Source organism: Rhipicephalus microplus, chromosome 3, assembly GCF_043290135.1.
Source record: "Rhipicephalus microplus isolate Deutch F79 chromosome 3, USDA_Rmic, whole genome shotgun sequence".
NCBI lineage: Eukaryota > Metazoa > Arthropoda > Arachnida > Ixodida > Ixodidae > Rhipicephalus > Rhipicephalus microplus.
Genome location: NC_134702.1, coordinates 187,920,572 through 187,944,396, shown reverse-complemented (window position 1 = coordinate 187,944,396; position 23,825 = coordinate 187,920,572). Strand labels below are relative to the sequence as shown.

The window sequence follows — 23,825 nt, the reverse complement described above, 5'->3', positions numbered from 1 at the left end:
AAAGGCCAACCTGTGAGGAGAGGTCCCAGCAGGTGTTAATGGGTGCCTCAGGGTTCCAGCGCTCAATGTGTTCGGGCAGGTGCAGCACGAGCAGGGCCTCCATGGCCTCCTGGGCCAGGTCCTGCATGCTGGGTGGCTGGTGCACCAGCGACACCAGGCCATTTATTAGCTCCAGCGTGCTGCTCTGTACCTCGTGGCCCGCCTTGCCCTGGCTCTGCGAATGAAGGCACACAGTGTGGTTGTTGGTGCCGCCGAACAGTGTACACGTGCTCCCATACAAGACACTATAGGCACCTGACATGAGAGCTGTTTCCAGGATATTCAAGCTGTCGATTGCCAGCCTATTGATGACTACAAAATCACATAATGAATTTCATGTTCAATGTGGACCAACTGGCCCACTTATTTCCTACTACAGTTTAGACTTGTGATCCCAGACGTATAGCCCTTCAAAAAATGGAGGCAAAACTCACGTTGAGCATGAGCATGGGGTCGGCGTGGATGAGCCGCACCATGAGCAGCAGCAGGTTCTTGTAGGAGAGCTGCTCCTCGGTCTTCTCCTTGAACTTGAGCGTGCTCACTTTCTCCTTCAGCGTCAAGCTGGGGATCATCTTAGTCGGCCCTCCCGAGGAGCCGCCCCCGTGCGACACAAAGCCCTGGGTGACCCGGTTCAGGGTGTCGGTGAACATGTGCCGCAGCTCAGGCGCCTTGGAGTAGAGCAGGTCCACCTGGGGCCACCAGGCCAGCCGAGGCTGGCTCACCACCCGCAGCAGGGAGCCCAGCAGCACGTGCTGGTACGTCCACGTGGGTCCTCCCGCGTGCAGGCACACCTGCGCACGTGGTATACGCAGGCAAGTTTAGATGCTTAGTTAAGCCAAGCCACTGCCATCCGGGCAAGTCCTCTGTCCCCTAACGAAACTGCCTTTCGTGTCAAGAAAGAACTGAGCCAGGTCTGCTGCATAGAGTAATTTACTAAACTACACAGCTCGGAATAACTTCATGACCAGGAAAGAGATGCTATCAATTCTGACAACCACCATAACCAGGCAAAGAAAAGTTGATAGTTCAATACAAGCCTTCTGAATCTGTAGAGCTTTGACTGGAAACACCTGTTATCAAATAACTATTTTGACATGATTACTTGGTCTTCGTAAATAGCTGTTTCAGTGTAGGTTATGCATTTATTATTATTTTTGTAGGAAATCGCTCAATTTGCATTCCGACTATTTTCATTAACTCATGTTTCCTTGTGAAGCAGTGCACAGAGACAAGGCACAAAAGGAACCAAAAGGACACTGACTTTGTGCCTTGTCTTCATGTGCTGCTTCACAAGTAAACATGAACTCTCACCGACTCGCCCATGACATTACACAGCTCAAAAAATCACACAACAAGCTCAGAAAAAACACTTGTCAGAGCCATTGGCTGACTTGAGCAAGGCGCGCTCGGTCGTTACTGGGGCCACCGCAGGAGGCCACCGCTTGTCTACGCGTACGTGCGCGATAGCACTGAAAAGCCGCGTGCTCGAAGAAAAAAAAGAAAAAAAGAGAAAAAGTGCTCAAGGTCATGACGCACGCATGATATTCTTTCTTTCCCTGTGCCATCCCTTCCTGCTTAGCTTCCAGCTCTTTCGCCAAAACGAGAAGAGAGAATGCCATTGCAGTGTGCGACAAATGTTTAGAAATCTGCTCATACTAGACCGATTATATAAATTTTGCGGTAATGCATTCGTGAGGCAATAAGCTTTTTTAGTGGCTCCATCGCTACCTTTAAATGAACATGTTACCATCAAATCAATTCATCAATTTATTACGCTTAAAAGCTTGTTATGATAGCTTACATGCTTTAGGTATAATAAATTTCAAAATTTTACATATTGTTACAATGAAAGATGTTTATTTGAAGATGGACTGGTGGAAAGGGGCTGAATGGCTGCTGCCCGGCACCGATCCACTCGCAAGACAAGCGCTCTTCATCCTCCCTGTCGTGTTAGCATAGCAATATTTTACATCTTATCACCAGCATCCCACCGAAACTCAAATCCCGCTACTACTCAAAGTTGTTTCGACTTCCTTTGAACGAAAAAAATGGTGTTTGCATAAAGCCCCTATTTATATTTAAAAAATATATACATTGTGCAGGTTAGTTTAGTCAGGATTCATATTTTCGTTTATTTACATCTGACACACACCATACGAATTCGATTCGAAATTACTTGACCAAAATTGCTACTTGCTTCAAATACGCTTCAAACCTAAAATGCACTTTTTGCACAAGCTTATTGATGAATATACACCTCAATACCCTGTGTAGTAAAAAACTGTACTGCAGAAGACTGTACCTAAAGTTAAAGTGTATCAGATGGTTTGCCATTTGCAATTTATCACATCTGCTCAACCATATCTTTTTTTTTTTTCTGTTTGTGTTAGTGGTAGACATGTACTTCAATATCGAACAAAACTGCGAGAAAGAGATAAATAAAAAGGGAAGAAAGCTCCTCCCACCTTGAGAGCCTCGTTGTTGTGCGGGTTGATGCGGAAGCAGGAGACGAAGCAGTCGGTCATGAGCTCCACGTCCTGGGCCACTGTGGCCTGGCTGCGTACAAACGGCTTGGCTGGGTTGAACAGCAGCAGCTGCACACACACACACCCATACAGGCTTTCACTTGCAGCATGCAATTGCAGATGGGCAACTTGGAATTGCTTAGAAATGTTCCCTGCAAAGCTGTCTTATTAAAGACTAGAGACAAAGACGAGCATAACCATACTAAGCAATAAACATAACTACTCGAAGACTGTTACTACTACAATGAAGGAATTATGACAGCAAAAGGGAACAACAAGCATCATCGCAGAGTAAGGCACCACGAGATCGGCGCTCGAGCTCCTCCATATTTTTCGCCCTGTCGCTATCTCGAATCTTCCGCCTGCCCGTTTGGTTCGCCCAATAAGCCTATTTACATTTGGTGGATCGAGGCGTAACCACATCGCCTACAACCTGCGACTCCATTCCCGCACCCTGTCGCCGACCATGCAAGTTGACGCTGCCCAACAAACAATACCTCTCGCGGCCGCTACTTGCCCCGGCCCGGTTCATCAGCGAGACCCCCCGATCTTTGCGGGCACCGAAGACCAGGACGTCGAGGATTGGCTGTCGTCATACGAGAAAGTCAGTGGACCCAACAGGTGGGATGACGCTGCTAAGTTAGGCACTGTCAATTTTTATCTCACCGACGTGGACAAGCTGTGGTATACGAACCACGAAACCAAGTTCGCGAATTGGTCCGCCTGCAAGGAGGCGATATGTGCTGTTTTTGGTTGTCCTGCCTTACGGAAGCTATGCGCCGAACAACGTCTGCGCACACAGGCACAGGAGCCAGGTGAAACTTTCACCTTGTATATAGAAAATGTGATCGATCTCTGCCGGCGCGTCAATGCTTCCATGAGCGAGAGTGCAAAGATACAGCACATTATGAAGGGCGTCGACGATGACATTTTCCAGATGCTTCTCGCGAAATCTCCTAGCAATATGGCTGAAGTAGTGACTTTGTGTCAGAGCTATGATGAATTTCGGAGGCAACGAGCTCAGACGCGACGTTCATTCCAGACAATTCATCCAGTGACCGCACTAGACGTCATGACTGACTAGACGAACCTTCTCGCACAAATGAAAGACTTCGTGCGAGAAGAAGTGGCTCGGCAGCTTTCTCTGCTGCCTTTTGCTCAACGGCAGGAGCTCTCGCAGCAACAGCCACTGCGACACCCGCCACCATTGGCTCCCATGCTCCGACATGTGGTCCAGGAGCAGATTTCCGAGGCTATGCCGGTGCCCTTGCAGCAGCCCCCTGTCACAGTGCTTCTTACTTACGCTGAGGCACTATAGTGGCAGCAGCCACAGCACCCCCCGCCGTTCCAGGGACTGCCGTATACCTCAGCCCCGACTCATCCGTCCACCGCTTGGGTTCCTCCCATTGCCACCACAGCCTCAGCTCACCCGTCTGCCGCATGGGCTACTACTCTCGTCGCCAATACTTGGAGAACGCGCGATAACTGGCCCATCTGTTTTGCTTGGGGCGGCCCTGGCCATATCGCCTGTTACTGCTGTCGTCGCGTGCCGGGATACACAGACGCCCGGACACAGAACAGCTTCATGGACCTCCCTCCATCTCGTCTGGAAAATTCTGACCATCAGTCAAGCTCGTCTTCACGGGAATGTCCGCAAACTATGTCTGGTCGCTCACCTTCATTCCGTCGTCACTCCCTGTCACCCATGCGTTGACAGCCAGCTCCTGAACACGAGAGAAACTAACCGCCGCAGTTCAGGAGGCAAGAACTGCGCCGTCGAAATGCTCAAGTCCTCGAGATTGTCGTCGAATATTGTCGAAGTTTTTGTAGAAGGTACTCGAGCATATGCTCTAGTGGATACCGGTGCTGCCGTTTCCGTGATAGGCGCTAAACTTTGCCGCAAGCTCCGAAAAGTGACGACGCCTCATAATATGGTGTCCTTGCAAACAGCAGATGGGGACCCGGTTCAGCCTGTACTGTCCAACTGATGATCGCGAAGGACCACTACACTGTTGAGTTTATTGTCCTTTCGTCATGCTCACACGACATCATACTTGGATGGGATTTTTTATCGCATAACCATGCCATTATTGATTGCGCAAGATCGGAACTTCGATGCTTCCCGTTTTACGACCAACCGACCAGCAGCATTCAGCCCGCCATACAAACTCGTCGTCAAAGAAGGCACTGAAATTCCTCCGACAGCAGCTGTGTTGCTCCCCGTGTTCTGTGACGACATTAGGGACGAAGCTGCATTCTTTGAACCATTAAGCCTCTTCCTTAGTCGAAGATCACTTCTTCTGCCTTATTCAACCCTCTCTATTTCTGAAAGAAACAGTGCTCTTTGCCTCATCAATCCCCTTCCGTATCCCGTCGAACTGTTTCAAGGTGAATCTATTGGACACGTGCATGCTATTGATAAGGAACAAATTGTTATTATGCCGCCAGATTGTTCCCGTGACTACGACGCCATCAGTGCCCTCAACCCTTCTAATCTACCACCTTCCGAGCTTTTCGATTCATCGATCGCCGACGGACTATCGCAGTCTGAACACTCTGAGATTCTTCAGCTGCTCAACCAGTTGCGTGAATCTTTTGAATTTGCTCAACCGACCCTTCGCCGAACTCCCAGTTTTTCTCACTGCATCGACACAGGTTCCAAAGCGCTAGTACGACAGCAACCAAACCGTGTTTCCGCCACGGAACGTCAGGTTATCACCGAACAGGTTGGCGATATGCACAAGCGCGACGTTATCCGACCTTCCCAAAGTCCATGGGCATCACCTGTTGTTCTTGTTAAGAAGAAGGATGGTACAATACACTTCTGCGTTGATTACAGGTGCTTAAATAAGATCACTCGCACAGACGTATACCCTTTGCTCAGGATTGATGATGCCCTTGATTGCTTACAAGATGCCGAGTTTTTTTCGTCGTTGGATTTGCGTTCGGGGTATTGGCAGGTGCCCTTAGTAGATGGCGATCGTCCAAAAACAGCCTTCGTGACACCGGACAAGCTATATGAGTTCAATGTCATGCCCTTCGGCCTCTGCAATACGCCGGCCACATTCGAGTGCATGATGGACTCGGTTCTGCGGAGTTTGAATTGGAACATACATATGCTTCTGCTACCTCGACGATATTGTCTTCTTTGCACCCGATTTTGCAACACATCTTGTACGCCTGAAACATGTCCTCACGTGTCTGAAGAATGCGCAGCTCCAACTGAATCTCAAGAAATGCCACTTCGCTGCTCGGACGCTCACCAATCTCGGCCACGTCGTATCAAAGGATGGCATTCTTCCCGACCCGGCTAAACTACGCGCTGTCGCTGAATTCCCCAAACCGACGACTGTAAAACAGTTACGCAGCTTTGTAGGATTGTGCTCCTACTTTCGTCGGTTTGTGCGCAACTTTGCCTCCATAATTGCCCCTTTGACCCAACTTTTAAGCAGTGCCAACGACATCTCATCATGGTCTTCCGAATGTGATCACGCATTTACCACTCTTCGCCGTCTCCTGACATCATCGCCTATATTGCGCCACTATGATCCCACGGCTGCAAGTGAAATCCATACAGACGCCAGCGGTGTCGGTCTCGGTGCAGTTTTCGCTCAACGCAAGCCTGGATCCCCTGAGTATGTCGTCACCTACGCCAGCAGAATGCTCAACAAGGCTGAGGTAAACTACAGTGTTACCGAAAAAGAGTGAGTAGCCATACTTTGGGCGATTGTGAAATTTCGCCCATACTTATATGGCCGCACCTTTGCTGTAGTTACAGACCATCATGCCTTATGTTGGTTGTCGTCACTGAAGTATCCATCAGGTCGCCTTGCTCGTTGGGCTCTGCGACTTCAAGAGTATGACATCCGCGTTGTTTACCGTTCCGGCCGCCAACATACCGATGCTGATGAACTCTCACGATCACCACTGTCCGCTGAGGTTGCCTCTATATCTTCTATAGAACACGCGCTGTCCACTCTTGACATCGACACAATGACTTCTGCACAGCACGACAATCCATGGATAACTTCGCTTCTGGACATCTTATCTGGGGTACAGACACTTCCCACCACACGAGCAATGCGACGCCAGGCTTCGCATTTCACCATTCAAGGTGGCCTCTTGTACCGGCGCAATTACTCACCAGACAGCAGGAAGTGGCTGCTCGTTATTCCCCGAAAGCTGCGCTCTACAATCTGTGAATCATTTCACTCCGACCCGCCATGCGCTCACGCCGGTGTCTTCAAGACCTACGAACGTTCAAGGAAGCGGTACTACTGCTGTGGGTTGTTTACTTTTGTTCGACAGTTTATTCGCGGCTGCCACGAGTGTCAAGGACGAAAACAGCCACCGAATGCAGGAGCAGCTCCACTACAGCCGCTTGCGTGACCTGACCGCCCATTCAATCGCGTCGGAATCGACCTTTATGGACCAATGTCATTGACCACAGCAGGTAACCGGTGGGCTATCGTTGCTGTAGATCACCTAACACGGTACGCCGAAACCGCTGCTCTTCCTACGGCAACCGCTCAGGACGTCGCATCTTTCATCCTCCATCGGTTTGTGTTGCGTCACGGCCCTCCTCGCGAGCTCCTCAGTGACCGGGGCCGTGTATTTCTATTCGACGTAATCCAAGCACTTCTCCGTCAGTGCTATATTGTACAGCGGATGAGTACTGCTTACCACCCTCAGACGAATGGCCTGACTGAGCGGTTTAATCCGACCCTGGGTGACATGCACGCGATGCATGTCGCATCTGACCAAACGAACTGGAACCTGGTTCTTCCGTTTGCGACCTACGCGTTCAACATTGCTACCCAAGTCACCACTGGCTTTTCCCCATTTTACCTTCTATACGGACGTCAACCATCGCACCCAATTGACACTTTGCTGCCATACGCACCAGATGTATCTGAGTGCACGACCGTGTCTGAAGCCGCCCGTGACGTCGAAGAATGCCGCTAACTAGCGAAGCAGTTTACTACGGCTGACCAGCAACGCCAGAAAAAACCCCGCGATGACGACCACCCTCCTGCCGCAAAGTTCGCCCCAGGAACTTTTGTATGGCTGTATGTACCACCCTGTGCACCTGGTTTGTCTACCAAGCTCCTTTCAAATTACCACGGTAGAGCGCACATCGCCCGTCAATTATGCCATTGAACCGCTTATGCCACTCGGTGACCATCGTCGGCGTGGACACAATATTGTTCACGTGGACCGCTTGAAGCCGTACTTCGACCCACTCGTTCCCACCTGTTAGATCGCCAGGATGCCTTCATCTTTCTCGACGCGGGCAATCATTATGAAGGAATGATAACAAAAGGAAAAAACAAGCATCATCGCAGAGTAAGGCACCACGAGATCGGCGCTAGAGCTCCTCCATCTTCCTCGTCCTGTCGCTATCTCGAGTCTTCTACCTGCCCATTTGGTTCGCCCAATAAACCTCTTTACACTACTAGCGCATTACTGCAAAGTGAATTTGCATATCACTTTGTTGTCTTCGGGAGCCATACCTTGCGCTACCCCCTCATTGCTAATAAAAAAGACACCTGACTAAAATTGTGCTAGCTCTTGGTCATGCTTCAAACATTGACCAGTAAAAAACTACTGTAGCAGAAAAAATGAAACAAAATGTACTAATTGAACCAGGAAGCTTTCCTCTCAGTTTTTAGAATATTCATCTGATAAAAAAAACTTCATATAGTTGCTTTCTTTCTTAAACTGCTTAGTTGTAATGCCGACTTTCCAATGAATAACATTATTTTATGACACCGTCACAAAGAGCACCAATCGAGAGTGAATTAAGTGCCCATTTTTCGTACCTTGAGGTCGTTGATGACCACTTGGACGAGGGCAAAGACGACATTGTTGCTGTCCAGGATGTTGATGTAGGTGGACGCCTTGCAGAGCTTGACGCAAGTCACGGCTGCAGCTTCCGTCAGCTGCTTGCTGGTCCCGTGAGGCACCAAGGCTTTCTTGACGTTGTCGATGAATTGCCTCTGGACATCAAGTGACACAGAGAAGGATGTCATAACAACACGTTTGACACGTTTTTTGTAGAATGCAGCATGCGTTCACGGGCTCTGTGAACTAGAACAGGTCAATCTGTTGAGAAGGCAGCAGTATGACACTAGACTGGTGGAACAGAGCCACCACCTGGAGCGTATATATAAGCCCTTTCCTACCAAACATCTTGCAAAAGTATTTATGAAGGACCCTTAAAAACTCCCCCGCAAAGCTTTGTAGGAAATTCTGGTTATAAACTAGAGTCAATGACAATGAAATGCAAGGATCCATTTCATTGAATCTGTTTTATATTCACATTAAATGACCAGCAAATTTCTGTGATAGCATTTCCCTGCAAGAGGGCATTCTACTACAAGAATTTTCCAAATTGGTTCATTACAAGTGGAAATAAAATAAATATATATTTTAGGAGGCACACAACCATGAAGTGAGAAGACGAGCTTCACACCCTGGCCACTTACACTGTCTAGACTCTGCAAGCTAAGCTTCCTTTCTCCATGTTCTCTCGCAATGGAGTCGGAGGATCATGTGACGCACATGCATCATTAGGTGACAAACACATCATGATGAGTAGGTGAGATGTGCCCTCCTTTTTTTTTGTGCAGTTTATGCTCTACTAGAGCACCTTGACGACCACCTCGCTTATCGCACGAAGTGGTGCAGCTCTTTTAGGTGTGTGCACTGCCCTCAGTGCCATTTGTCATCAGCCCACCTTGGAAAGCTGTACTCACAGGAAGAAGAGCAGACAATGTTCAGTTTAAAATTTGAGCTTTCATCCTCGGTGCGAAGCAACATAAGTCATCACAAAGCCGATCCTGAGGGTGCAATGTAAGCGCTGCACGTGTCACCTTAAAATGACCAGAGCTGGTGTGTGGGGCCCTTAAAATAAAGGCCGGCACTGTTGGTTACGATTCACGACACCTTCTGAATGGCTGAAATAAAGCTGCACGCTTTTACTACATACGTGTAAGACGACGGATCAATGCACGTGGCACACTGTGTTGTAGAACACTTTGGTGTAGATGCTCTTGGACTCACCTTCTTCAGATGGCGTGGTGAACAGGGCGCCCCTGAGTCGGCATTCACTATCTCCTCCAGGATGATCTGCAAGGGAGGCACAGATCACACCGATTATAAAGGACACTAGAACTCTCACTGTCCAAACTAGCAGCTGCACACTGTTCAGAGCAGACAAGTGGCCAAGACCAATGAATGTGCAAGGTCCCTTAACACTAGCACAGATATATCCTTCGCTGGTCACTGAGACGGTAAAGGCTAGGAATGAAATACAATGTAAGAGACTTCCTTCTATGATACATAGATGCACTCGATATGAAGCAACACTGCCCCTTCATAACTATTCACTGTTACACCAAATAGTGACAGATATGACACGACTACAGCCAGAATGTTCACCGATGGTGTTATGACTACATTCCACAGCTCGCTTGGAATGTCGTGCCACATGTTATGGTATTGCTGCCTGCGAGCATTAACAGTTGATACCATTCTGGACACAAGAAACATTCGAACAAATCATATTTGTTCACCAAATATGATATGGAGGGGATGACACATGACAGGGAATGACAGGGAATGACACAGTTACGGAATGACGTTGTACTGTGTAACAATGTTAAAGATTTCGAATGTGCATTAAAAATGTTGAACTGAGCTGTGATAAGGCACTCACTTGCTCACCTGTGTTCTGCCGTGTTATGCTACAGGGTGCGTATTGAATGTTGGATTTTTATTTATTATTTATTATTTTCTTGCATTGCTATTGCACTCTTTGTGTCATATTGTGAGATGTTCCACTTTTCCTTGACTTTTGAAATTTGTGTGCCCAGATGAGCACCTCCTGTTTTGGCGTGTATGCTAACAGTATGAATAAATAAATAAAAATAAAATAAATAAAATAACAATATTTAAACCCACGGCAGCAAGACCACCTTTCTAAACACAAGAGATGGCAATCAAGGAGCCCAAGAGAAACCATCAGAAATGACCAAGCGTTTATCGCAGATTCACTGAAGGCCTTCAAGTGGATTGAAAGGGGCTTTCTCCCTTTGTCAGAACTCATTAATATAGCTAACGGGATTAGTCAAGTTGGTAACTAAGCTGTTGCAATCAACAACTGGGCATGTTGCTTGATACTGAGTGTCAGATTAGCCTATTTACTGTGCTGACGAAAAAAATGAAATAAAAAAAGCATTTTGGTGTTCTTCGACTTTGGCACGCTTTTGAGAAGGTGTCAGGTAGATTATTTTGGTAACTGGGCAGTCCCTGCTTGTCTAGTAAGCTGCTATAACATATTTGAAATCTTGGATTCAAAAAATTCCTGATGCTAGGAAGCATTATTACAATTATTCTTACATGGCCCCCTTATTTTTTTTAGATGAGCTGATGCTTTCACCAGCAGTCTTGGTATTGTTTGTAATGCTCAGGCAAATACAGCAACATTCCTACAGCTGATGACATATCACTGCGAAACTCAGGCCATCTTTCTTTACAACAGTCGAGTTCTTTGTTATTTCTTACTGTCAGATGACGACAATCGTTTCAACAGCCATAACAATTGTTGTGTAGCTGCAACACAACCTAGTGCACGACTGTGTGATGTAGTGCTCGACTGCCTATGAACCCTGAAAGCCACTGACCTGATAGTTTTGACAAAGCCCTTGCATCCTATGGATTACGAGAAAGGCTCAGCTTGATGGCACTGACAATGCCATTGCCTCTATTTTCCCACAAACATTGTGTCGTGCATAGAAGACAAATAATCAGTAATGAGATGACCACTATTTTTTATCAAATAAAGCCAGAGAAAGGTGCCCCATGCAAGGCATTAAAGTTGGCCATGAGTGCGGAGGTTGCATACGAATGACGATGACGAAACAGCAAGAAAAGCAAGAAGCACTCAGAAAAGGCACAAGTGCATGCATGAAGTGGCGCACGGCTCGACGCTCATGACATGAGCCGTTCACGAAGGTTGCAGTTCAACGAACTGGCATTGTTTGCTTGGCTATGGTAAAAGAAGGCCGCAAGGGAAGCTTCGTTTTATTGACGAGAAGCAGCAGGCCTTCGATTCCGGAGGTCGTTACGCTGGCACTCTGTGGCATGTCCATCGACTTCAACGATATTCAGACAATGCTCTTTGGAGGTGCTTCAGCCTCTTTCGGCAGTTCTGTATGCACCAGCAGCAGTCCCCTTTGAATGTTGGCCAGCAGCGATTTCTGTGACACCAAGTGATCACTTTGAGGAGAGGCTGAGCTCATCCTTAAGCTTAACTGACGAAGACACCTTTCCATGTCATTGACGACGTCCGAAAAAAGACTTACAGCAGTCTGATTGGCTGTCACTCACCTAGACAGCTGTTTCAAGTCGACTGTCGGCAACAACAACATAGGACACAAAACAACATAGTGTGGACACTCAGCAGACTTGGATCGACAAAACAAAGTAAGAGCGCTTCACTCAGGCAATGACTCAACAGCGAGGCCTAAGTGCACAGACTGTAGACCAGACAGTGACCCTAGTTATTGAGAAACGAGAACTTATAATCTCTGTAGTCAGTTTATTTTGGGGGATTTGTTCGTAGTAGACTGTATAAGGTTTTTCTCACTGTTTATTGTGTTTTACTGAGTGTAGTGCTTTCTTGGGTTTTTTTCTCATTTGTAATTAAAATCATGCTTGCTTTGCCCTCTAACATTCTCTCAATCCATCGCCAAAACACACAAAGTGGCAACAGAAACACAATTACTGTGGCTGTCCACAAACCCCAAATCGAGCAAAATGCAATGCATTTGCATTCTCCAGCATATGCATTGACGATTTAATACACTTTAGGACAAGTAATTTTTCCCCACAAGCTAACTACAAATATAACACATGGCTCATGAAATAACTTCACATTTCACTAGTGCAAAATATGAATACTTTTGTTTGAAAACAAAGACAAGGTGAATAGTATTTAACACTGAATAATTTTCAAGCAAACAGCTCAAACACTCCAGTTCGTATGAAATCTCAGTAAATCTTGATATAAGAGGCTGAGAAACTTTTCAAAAGTCAGTTCTTTACTTGCTGAAAAGCAAACAATTTAACATATGCATTGCGTTTTTTTTTTTTCCTTCTGAATAGTGATAATTCAGATATCTAACTGTATGATGCCATTTTCATAGGCTGTTTGAGCATTTTTTTTTGTTGTTGTTGTAATCTGAGGTATGCGTTATGCTTCATGGAGCACGGCATACTTTGAATGTTACCAGATTTTGATTATATAACTTTTTTAAAAACTCGATTAGACAAAAAGCTGATTGCAGCGCGAGTAATGTACAAGCTTCTTTTTGAGGTGTGGCTTCACGGCAGCACGCGTTTAGGCCTGTAAAGGTGGCTTCTCGGCAGCAATGGCCACTATGCGGCGAAACCGCCTTTCCAAGCGGGTTACATGTGGAAGAGGGGAGAATGTCCTACACGGAAATTAGAGATAAATCGAATATCATCTTTTATAGTATTCGTTAAAATATTTAGAAATAACGTCAAATAATTGCCGAAGCCCACATCTAACTAATCCATAGTGAGCAATCTGTAGTGTAATCTCCCTTCTCCTGATTCACAGCTGCAAATGAGTCTTGAGATAGTATTAAAATACTCTCTGTCACAGAGATGTCAGGGCTTGTCTGGAGTACACTTAGATGATGTTTGTACAGTATTACAAAGTCGATGTAATGGGAGCTACACAGACTGGCTGACATAGACTTCAACTTCATGGGATGGAGCATAATGTTAGCTGGGTGAGCTGAAGGTGCAGCGCTACATTATGGCAAACCCTTCAGGCACTACTCACGGGGCACAGGACCAGCAGCATGATCTGCAGGGGCCAGGCCTGGGCCCGCCGCTTGTTGTTTTCCGCAAAGCTGTCCAGCACGTCAAACATGCGGTCGCAAGCATCTGGAAGAAAAAAAGACAGCGGCAGTTGCTACTGCAGTCTAAGCAACAATACCAGGGTGTCATGAGTAAGAGGGCGCGAGGTGCGTGCTGGGTGCTGGAATGCAGCGATGGTGCGTGAGGCGTTGGTGGTGCACATAAGCACCATGTTCATATATGAGATAGGACGCAGAAAGGCTCATGGCAGGTGACACGAGCCGTGATGAAAAATTCTAGAGGATGAGCTGTCACTGTGCTGTGGGACTTCGAGCTGTGAAGATAAGGACATCATCGTCGCTACAGCGTTGGAAGCAGTAGCCGCCCGGTTTTGAAGGATGTCGGCATAGAGGTCTACGGGGAGTGGCCGTCGACCTCGGAGGACACGAGTGAGGCTGCCCGAACTTGTCGCACCCTTTCACAGCAGTTCGTGGTGAACCTACAGCTCTCCCACTTTGCGCCAGGGCGGTAGCAGCCCACACCAGTCATCGAAGTGACTCATCAGAAATCAGTAGGGCCATTGACAAGTTAGGCTTAAACAAGCCGGGCCGAAGATGAAGAAGACCAAGACACCGGCAATGAAGAAAAGCAGCTCACTGGGCAGAAACAACAGACGACGACCATAGGAGCTTGCGGAGGACGTCGACAACAGACTTGACAAACCGTCGACACGGTAAGGGCACAGAGTCGACAGGACGAACTGTAAGGTAGTACGATTACCGAAGTGCCATATTGGCTATACGCTGGCTAGGGTTAAAACGCGTATTGCAGTTTGTTCTGGTTTCAGTCCATAGCTGGCTGTCGTGTACTTATGTTGTTCTAGAGTAGATATTGAGTGTTCATTCTTGCTTTCAATTTTTTGGGGGGTGATAGTGTATTTGTCTGGCCACTCCTGTCTCTCTCTCAATCCAATCTTTTGCAAGCACTCCCGAGATTAGTCGTGACACAGGGACTTGAGGGAAAAAAATGGCATGCCCGACTTTGTGCAAATGACTTTAGCATTAAAGAAGAAAAGAAAGAAAGCCTGCACAGCAATTTGCACCTGTACAAGTGAAAACAGAGAACAAGATCAGCATTTACCAAATTGCATTTCTATTGCACAGTGTAATCAAGAGTTCCGACGAAAACTCATCGAGTCGGGAACAATAATGCTCAAAGGTAAAGGGTTATGTCAACGTCATCCAAAAGAAAAATTCTAAAATAAGACATTTTGGCTCCTGCACAGGGGCCTAGTTCACAACCTTATTTTGAAGTTCTTTTTTGTATTTTGATGGCACCTTTCTTTACCTTGGACCATCAGCGGTATGCAGGCCTATAGCGAGGTGGGGGAAAGTGCCCTAGGGGCACTTCGAAATTCAGATGGAGGTAAAGGGGGTGTTTTACATAGAATAAATAATAAAAATAGGTGTTTTTCGGGGCCTTCAACAAATGGACCCCGCCTAAACAAAATTCCTCGCAACGGGCCTGGCAGTGTGTAATTATCACTACAACCTTTACAGTTCTCAGAGCTGGTTCAATGTGTGCATCCTTAAATAGCCCAGTCATCTCACAGAGAATGCTTTTCGCATGAGGTAAAAGGAATTTTTTATTAGCGCTTGTGGCACCCTTGTGAATGTAGCATGTACAGAGCATTAGGCATTAGCATATTTTTGCAGGACACATGTGGCAATCCCACACGCACTTATGTGCTACTGAAAACGCTTCTTTCAGCCATTAACACTGATTCCTTCACGAGACATTTCTGCAAGCAGCACTGCTTGACTGAACCTAGTAGCAGTGAAGCTCCTTGTTAACTGCCACAGTTATCTATTCGAGAGAGTCGGTAACAATGGATATCAAAAGGAGGCCTTACGAAACAACAGATGCAGTGAATTCACCTGATGCAACAATCTGCCCAGTTACAATGCTTTCTTTAAGAATCGCAGTTATGCAAGAATATTTTGGTGCGGCAAGACGGAGCGGTTTCCATGTTCACCGAAAACACCCAAAACAGAATGAGTGAAACACAAGAGAGAAACGTCGATGCCCACCTGCCAGCTCGTCGTTGGGCTTGTTCTGTAGCTCCATGAACTCGTGCGGATAGGTGTCCATCCAATTCCAGATGGCCTGCAACCCAGAACACAGTACGAGCACAGAAGCTCTTCGAACACACTTTCACGAAAGACTCTAAACAGTCAACAATCAACTTGTTAACAGTTGACATGACAGTCATTACTACAGCTGCTTTGTGTTCTAGTGCGTTTGCTTCCGCATTCTTCCTGGCTTATTTATATTTACACTGATATAAAGCAGGCAAAGCGACAGCATCGACGAAGAGCTAGCTTGCTGCGATGATAAACGCTTCCCTGTTTGGGCAGCTCACAGTGCACAGGAAACACCGGCAAAGCAACTACTCTCACGATGCCTGGCAGAAAGTGATGCAGTACTTTTGGTATAGATGAAAGATTGCACTATGACACAAGGTAATAATTTTTTACATACATTGGCAGGACAATGTTATGCCATTAAAATGAGGCTTTAAACACAAGTTCGCTGTGAAGTTTATAAAAGGAATGCAACGTAATCCTTTTTTTTTATAGATTTGATATGTACCATTTTGCTGAAACAAGGTTTCGGTGCACTCAACTATGAATTAAAAGCTTTTTTTAGAGTGCCCAGAAGAAAAAAGAATAGTGAGGTTTTTTTTTTTATTTCGAAAAAGATTAACTGCCAGACAGAGATGGAAGAAAAAAATAGAAGACTGCACCATCCTCAGAATTTTCTTTTTTTCCACCCACGCAAGCATACCAACTTGTCCAGCGGGAAGCAGTTATTGGTGATTTTTCACAAACGCGATGTTACATGGCAGAATGAATGCACACTTCATTAGAGCACATTACAAGTGCGGACCCCCATTAAGATGAGCACCTGACCTTCTCTAGGCTGCTCATAAGGCAGAGGTGGGCATTCTTGCGCAGTGACCGGAACTTCGAGTTGATCTCTGCACAGAGGTTAGAAAAAAAAAAAGGACAGGTTAGGGCTATCAGGAGGACAAAAAGTAAGAAGCAGGCAGCTCCTCACCATTGAGTAGCTTGATTAGCCGCGTCACGTCGACGTTGATGTGCTGGATGAGTTCAATGTCACTGAAGTCTGTCGTCTCCTCGTTAGCATTGGAGAGCTCGTGCAGCCTGCAGGGAGAGTACCTGTTGGTTGGCTGTTCCTCGACAAAGTATGCGATGTACCCACTCAGACTATTGTGTTCACACACATAACACTTGTACTTGTGTTTTGTAAAGAATTGGTACAAAGTGTGTCCTACAGAAGCACTCGACTACAGGGACCCTGCATTTGCCAAACTAATTGTCAAAAGTTACCACCAGTAAGGGTGATCATGTTGTGCAGCAAAAATGCATGCATGTTAGATACTTTATTCATGCAGTCTGAGATTTTTGTTACAATTTGGAGAACCTTGACTAGGCATGCACTGTGTACAACTTTGATAGGAAATGCATGGAAAATTTAAAAGCAGAAACCTTCACTCAAATGCCCTGTGCAATCACCAGAAGACACAAGTAGTGTACTGGCACTATGGGCCTACAGAGCAAGAAATTATGGGGTTATTATTCAAGGCCGTCTATCACTATAACTAATACTGATAATGTGCTGCTGGCAAAAAGGTAACTCAATGATGAAGCAACAGCTTTTTTTTTTTTTCAAGGTTGCAAATTTTTCTTTGTTTATTTCTTTCTTTCTTTTTTCCCTGGCCTGCATGTATTGCTCTCCGTTATGTGTTGCTTGTAAAGGCCCTGGTGAAGTAAGGGGCGACAAAGGCATTGAGCGGACGCAATGCTGGCAACACAACAAAAGAAGATAGACGCGAGGAACCCTCGTGGCGCAAGAATCTTAAAGAAAAAGAAAGGAAGAAGAGAGGTAGTGGAGCAGCTCGTGGAGGAGAAGCAGATATCGCCGGACGAAGTAGCCATGCAGGCAAGAAACCCTGGCTCCTCCCGATACCTCGGGCCGCTGAGCCTGTGGCTCTGAAGATTGAAGGAAGTTCTGGGGCAATCACCTGAATGTGAGTCGTCACGAGGCACTCGGACAACAACCGCTCGCGATCCATCGGATAACTCCAGTGGAGTCTTGACCCCGAGTCAACGCCGCGAGGCGTCGCATCTAGGACTCTCCTTGTTCATCCGGTCAAAACCCACGTTGTTGTGCGGTCTTTGACTTTTCACAGTATTTTATAGGTGAACTGTACATTGGTTCTATAGCTATTTATACGTATCTTAATATTGTGCATAGCGCAACTGGCTTGTATGGTTATTTTTCCATAGTATCAATGTTTGAAAGTGTGAGTGCTAACGAGAATGCCCGCTTCGTCCTTCATAATTCTCGAACCTGAGGCGGTGAAGCTAATGCGCCTTGACACTCTCTTGTGGTATGATTGAGCATGTAAGCCTCAATGAAAAGGAGCAGCGACACGAGCGTGTTCATTTATTAGTGCGTATCATGTCATCATCATCATCATCATCATCATTATCATCAGCCTGACTACGTCCACTGCAGGACAAAGGCCTCTCCCATGTTCCGCCAGTTAACCCGGTCCTGCGCTTGCTGCTGCCAATTTATACCCGCAAACTTCTTAATCTCATCTGCCCACCTAACCTTCTGTCTCCCCCTAACCCGCTTCCCTTCTCTGGGAATCCAGTTAGTTACCCTCAACGACCAGCGGTTATCCTGTCTACGCGCTACATGCCCGGCCCATGTCCATTTCTTCTTCTTGATTTCAGCTATGATATCCTTAACCCTCGTTTGTTCCCTAATCCACTCTGCTCTCTTCTTGCCTCTTAAGGTTACACCTACCATTTTTCTTTCCATTGCTCGCTGCGTCGTCCTCAATTTAAGCTGAACCCTCTTTGTAAGTCTCCAGGTTTCTGCTCCGTAGCTAAGTACCGGCAAGATACAGCTGTTATATACCTTCTTCTTAAGGGATAGTGGCAATCTACCTGCCATAATTTGAGAGTGCTTGCCAAATGTGCTCCACCCCATTCTTATTCTTCTAGCTACTTCAATCTCGTGGTTCGGCTCCGCGGTTATTATCTGCCCTAAGTACACATAGTCTTTTACAACTTGAAGTGCACTATTACCTATCTCGAAGCGCTGCTCTTTACCGAGGTTGTTGTACATTACTTTCGTTTTATGCAGATTCATTTTAAGACCTACCTTTCTGCTCTCCTTGTCTAACTCCGTAATCATGAGTTGCAATTCGTCCCCTGAGTTACTCAGCAATGCAATGTCATCGGCGAAGCGCAGGTTACTAAGGTACTCTCCATTAACTCTTATCCCTAACTGTTCCCATTCTAGGCTTCATGTCGCTGCTGTATAAATATATCTAGCAATACAGCACTAATGAAACAAAAGTGGCAGACGTAAGCTAGACGAAAGGATCGCACTTCACTCGCCTGCCAGATATTCGGTTGAAGACGGCGTTAAAGTTGTTCAGGCTCAGCGCAAAGAGAACTTTGGAGGCCAGGTTCTTGAGCGGCACCACCATAGGGCTATCCGGCATGTCGATAAACTGCACAGCATCACCACACAGTCTCACAATAGGCCACTCCCATTCAACAGCACAACCACAGCAAACGGGCCGAGCTCTTCAATTTCTACCATGCCAATCAGGACAACACTGCATATTTCATGACTACAATATTGCTCGTCCATTGTCATCTTTCCTTCAGTGGCGTTGTTCTCATAAGTGCAGTACAAATGGCAAAAGTATCTTAACAGTGTACATTTTTAATTCAAAGCTCGGCCATGGTGGCTGTCATTTAATCTGGTATGACATCTAAAGGGGCCCTGCAACACTTTTTAAGCATGCTCAGAAAACACTGCCAATCGGTTGTAGAGGCTTCTGAGAACATGCGAGCCAAATCTTATGGTGCAGCAGGCGGCCTGGAATTCGCAATAAATTCTGATGAAAGTCAGCTAAAAATTGCTTTCTCTTGACAAATGGCCGAAGGTGCCAAAAAAATCACTCGTGGAATGCCCATTTATCGCCATTGGCTGATTTGAACATGGCGCGCTCGGTTGTTACAGAAATCGCCGCAAGAGGCGGTCACTTGTCCACATGTGCGCGCGCAATCACACTGAAAAAGCCGCGTATTCAATGAAAAAAGAAAAAAGTGCTCAAGGTCACGAGGCGCACGTGACGTTTTTTGTTTGCCACTCCCATCCCTCCCTGCTTAGCTTCCAGTGCTTTTGTCGGGACGTGAGAAGAGAGAATGCGATTGTAGCGTGCGACAAATCTTTGTAACTCCGCTCGTACTGGACGGATTCTTAAAATTTTTGCAGCGTTGAATTTGTGAGGCAATAAATTTTTCCAGTGAATTAATTCCATGGTTACTCAAAAAAGTGTTTCAGGGCCCCTTTAAGACAGCCATGAAGTACGACAATCACCAATACCATTATAGCTATGACTACTACAATCCACTGCACTTTAAAGTGACTAAACAAAAACCTGTAACTGACCCTTCTGTAGTGAAACTACAATTAAAAAGTCAAACTGAAATCGTGATTATGCAGCTCAGAAATTAGAGCTCTCATGTTATAAGTAGCATACAGTAAACTTCAACAAAAGTTCATGGCCAACAGGAGCTGATAAAATTTTATTTCCACAAGCTGGTGTATGTGATTTGCAGACTGCCCTAATTTGTACACACACAACAAATCACTATGCAGTTTTACTCGCTATGGCCTCCAGTGTTTTCTCATATCCCAAGATCCTTAATGTTTCATGCCTGCACGCACAGGAAGAAGTCAACGACACTCAAACAACGGATGTCTCCACCCATAGCCAGTGTTTCATTTAGACTTGTCTTCATCATGGCAACAACTCTTGTTCGTATGCAAACAAGCACGGGAGTATACTGACGCAAGATAACTAAACAAAGTTCTTTAACAAAAATAACAGCTTTGTTCTTCTTTATTAGATACATGTGCAAACAGCCAGGACAGCTAACATAGAGAAACCTGTCTTATAGCACTCGTAATCCATCAGTAAAGTCATTTTAGCACCACTGCTTCTCTCTTGATGCGCATAGCTAACAAAGAAGAAGGAAGAACTCAGCTTGTCTTAGACATTACATGGTTATCTCATTTAGGTCGCTTAAAAATGGATGTCTGTCTTAAGGACTTCGGAGGTTGTCTAAGCATAACAACCACCTGGTGCATATTTGTGAATTTCACAACATTCCTTTGACAAACCCAAGCTTTCTTAATACATGTATACATCAAGTGAGAGAAAGCAGTATCGAAATACCATTTTTGGACAATCAGCAGCACAACAAGAGTTAACTAGAGATACCCTGCCACACGATTCAGCCTTCACAACATTCTCCATGAACTACAGTGGCCATATGAGCTTGATTTATGGACCGATATATTCATTGGCAAAGAATTATATCCCCTTCGCTAAACCACTGTTCATGTCAAAGGGCTGGAGCCTAAATCAGCTGAACAATGACGCTGCTAAACCACTGTTCGTGTCAAAGGGCTGGAGCCTAAATCAGCTGAACTATGACACTTATTCCAGTGAAAACAGCAGTCCTAGATGAAAAACTAGTACATAACACACCAGGCGAGAATTGAAAAGAAAAAAACTCGGTCAACTGACCTGGCAGAGCTCGCGCAGCAGTGCCTTGACGTTCATGGTCTCGTCGTAGCGCGTGGTCTCCTTGGGTTGCTGTGGAAGTGGAGTCGCAGAGATCTACGGTTGAAAACGAGGTCCCCACACCCAGTCGGAAGGATAGACCCCCAGATGCACACGGCTACACCGACAGCAACCAGCAGAGACACAGAGCCAACCACACAGCATGCAGCAACACCACATGCAACAGTGCTGGCATCTTTCAAACTGGAGAGCTCCATAAATTTAAAGAGACATTTCAAAGGAAGTCAAACAGCACTTGTTTTTAATAATCCAAGAGTTATACTATCAGTGAAAACATGATAACCTTAAAACTGTGAAACCGGTGGCCCCCTTTGAAATTACACACTAGAACTCAATGAAGTCTAATTTTTGGCACACTCTAGCTAGAACAAGTTGACCGTTTTAATAAAGGGACGCTGCATTACTATTCAGAAAAAAAAATTAAAAAGGCTTCGCTAGTTTTAGCAAGCTCAATGTCTCTCTCAATTGTTCATTTAAAGAAAAAAAAAGGGACCCTGGAAAGGGCAGCGTAAATTTAGTATTTAGCTTCGGCACACATGCAAACAAATAAGTGGCAAATAAGCAACGCTGTAGCAACCAAATGGTTTAGCCAAGTGTGCAACTGCGGATAAGGGTTTGTGAATACCAAACTGATGCTTTAGAAATGCTGCATACTACATACAGTGTTTGTTGTTCCAGTCAAAGCAAGATAACAATGGTTGAAGAGCATTGCTGGGTTGTAATCACACATTGCCAGCATTGTTCCTTTTCTTATTTAGTACACAGCACTTTCTTTAATACTGTCACCAATCTTGTCTCACTCAAGGAAACCTTCCGCAGAACTGCTCGTCAAGCTAGGACAAAGAAAACGGCTCCAACCCAACCTCTTCGTCCTCTTCCACACGAAAACCACGCGAATTCATGCGGCATTAAAAAGCGGCTCAATCCCAACCTCTTCGTCCTCTTCCACACGAAAACCACGCGAATTCATGCGGCATTAGTCCCCCCTTTTAAAAAGCATCGACTCGATGCTTCTAAATAAAAGAAGAAGAAAAAAAAAACCCATAATTAGAACACGCGTTGACGCAGAGAATCACAAAGTGAGTGCCAGGGAAAACAAAGAGGGCGCACAAGCACTTGGACCATGCGCGAACACAACAGCACCAGTGGAAGAGTCAAGAAGAAAAAAAAAAAAAAAAAAACACCACATGAGATCACTGTCACGTTTGCGAAGTAACTCGCAAGCATAGAGACTATTGTGTGTAGTACGGCTTGAGTCGTACGACATGCACAGTTTCGGGCCGATGTTGTCGACGTGACGACACTGTGCCGTCCGGAAGTACTTCGTATGTAAGATCACTCACACGTCGGATAACCTTGTATGGTCCGAAATAACGGCTCAGAAGCTTTTCAGACAAGCCTGGTCGTCGGACAGGAGTCCACACCCACACTCGTTCACCCGGGTGGTATGCGACGTTTCGACGGCGAAGGTTGTAACGTCGTGCATCTGCGTCTTGTTGGTGACCGATGTTCACGCGAGCCAGTTGACGAGCCTCTTCGGCGTACTGCGTGTATTGCTCGGCTTCTGGAGAAAGAGCATCGCTATTATCGTACGGCAGCATAGCGTCAAGCATCGTTTGTACGTTGCGTCCATAAACAAGGTGGAAAGGTGAAAATCGGGTTGTTTCCTGCATTGCCGTATTGTATGCGAACGTGACGTATGGGAGGATATCGTCCCAGGTTTTGTGCTGCACGTCCACGTACATTGACAGCATGTCCGCTATGGTCTTGTTGAGCCTTTCCGTCAGTCCATTACTTTGTGGGTGGTAAGCCGTTGTTTTTCGGTGACTCGTGCAGCTCAGTCTGAAAATGTCCTCTAGCATTTGTGCCGTAAATGATGTTCCTCTATCCGTAATCACACATGACGGCGCGCCGTGCCGGAGGACGATGTGCTGCACGAAGAACTTCGCCACTTCAGACGCCGTGCCGCGGGGTAACGCCTTTGTCTCAGCATACCGGGTCAAGTAATCGGTTGCCACTATAATCCATTTGTTACCAGTGGCCGACAAAGGGAAGGGTCCTAGAAGGTCCATTCCCACGAGGTCGAAAGGTGTCCGTGGTGGTGTAATAGGGTGGAGAAGGCCCGCAGGTTTCACGGGTGGCGTCTTGCGACGCTGGCACTCGCGGCAGCCTTGCACGTAGCGGTGTACACTGGTCGAAAGTCGTGGCCAATAGTACTGCTGGCGCACTCTGGCGAGAGTCCGCGAGTAGCCCAAGTGTCCCGACGTGGGCTCGTCGTGGCACGCGAGGAGGATGTCATCCCGCATGTCGGCTGGTACAACGAGGAGGAAGGCTTTGTTGCTACCTCGAGCATTTTTCTTGTAAAGAATGCCCCTCCTTAGACAAAAGGATGACAATTCGCGAGCGATGCGCCGAGGAGTGTGAGAATTTCGGCCTTCTAAGGAATCAATAATAGGGCGCAATTCCTGATCGGCTCTCTGTCTAGACATAAAGTCAGAATCACTGAGGGCTCCGAGAAAACCATCAGCATATTCCGAGTCCATATCAGGATGTCCCACGGGTGCTCGAGAAAGTGCGTCGGCATCTTCGTGCTTGCGCCC

The 23,825-nt window shown here is 46.3% G+C and overlaps 1 pseudogene; it reads right to left on the bottom strand.

Moving 5' to 3' along the window:
- Positions 1 to 23,825, bottom strand: part of LOC142804079 (neurofibromin-like) — a 186,368-nt pseudogene that overhangs the window by 138,921 nt on the left and 23,622 nt on the right.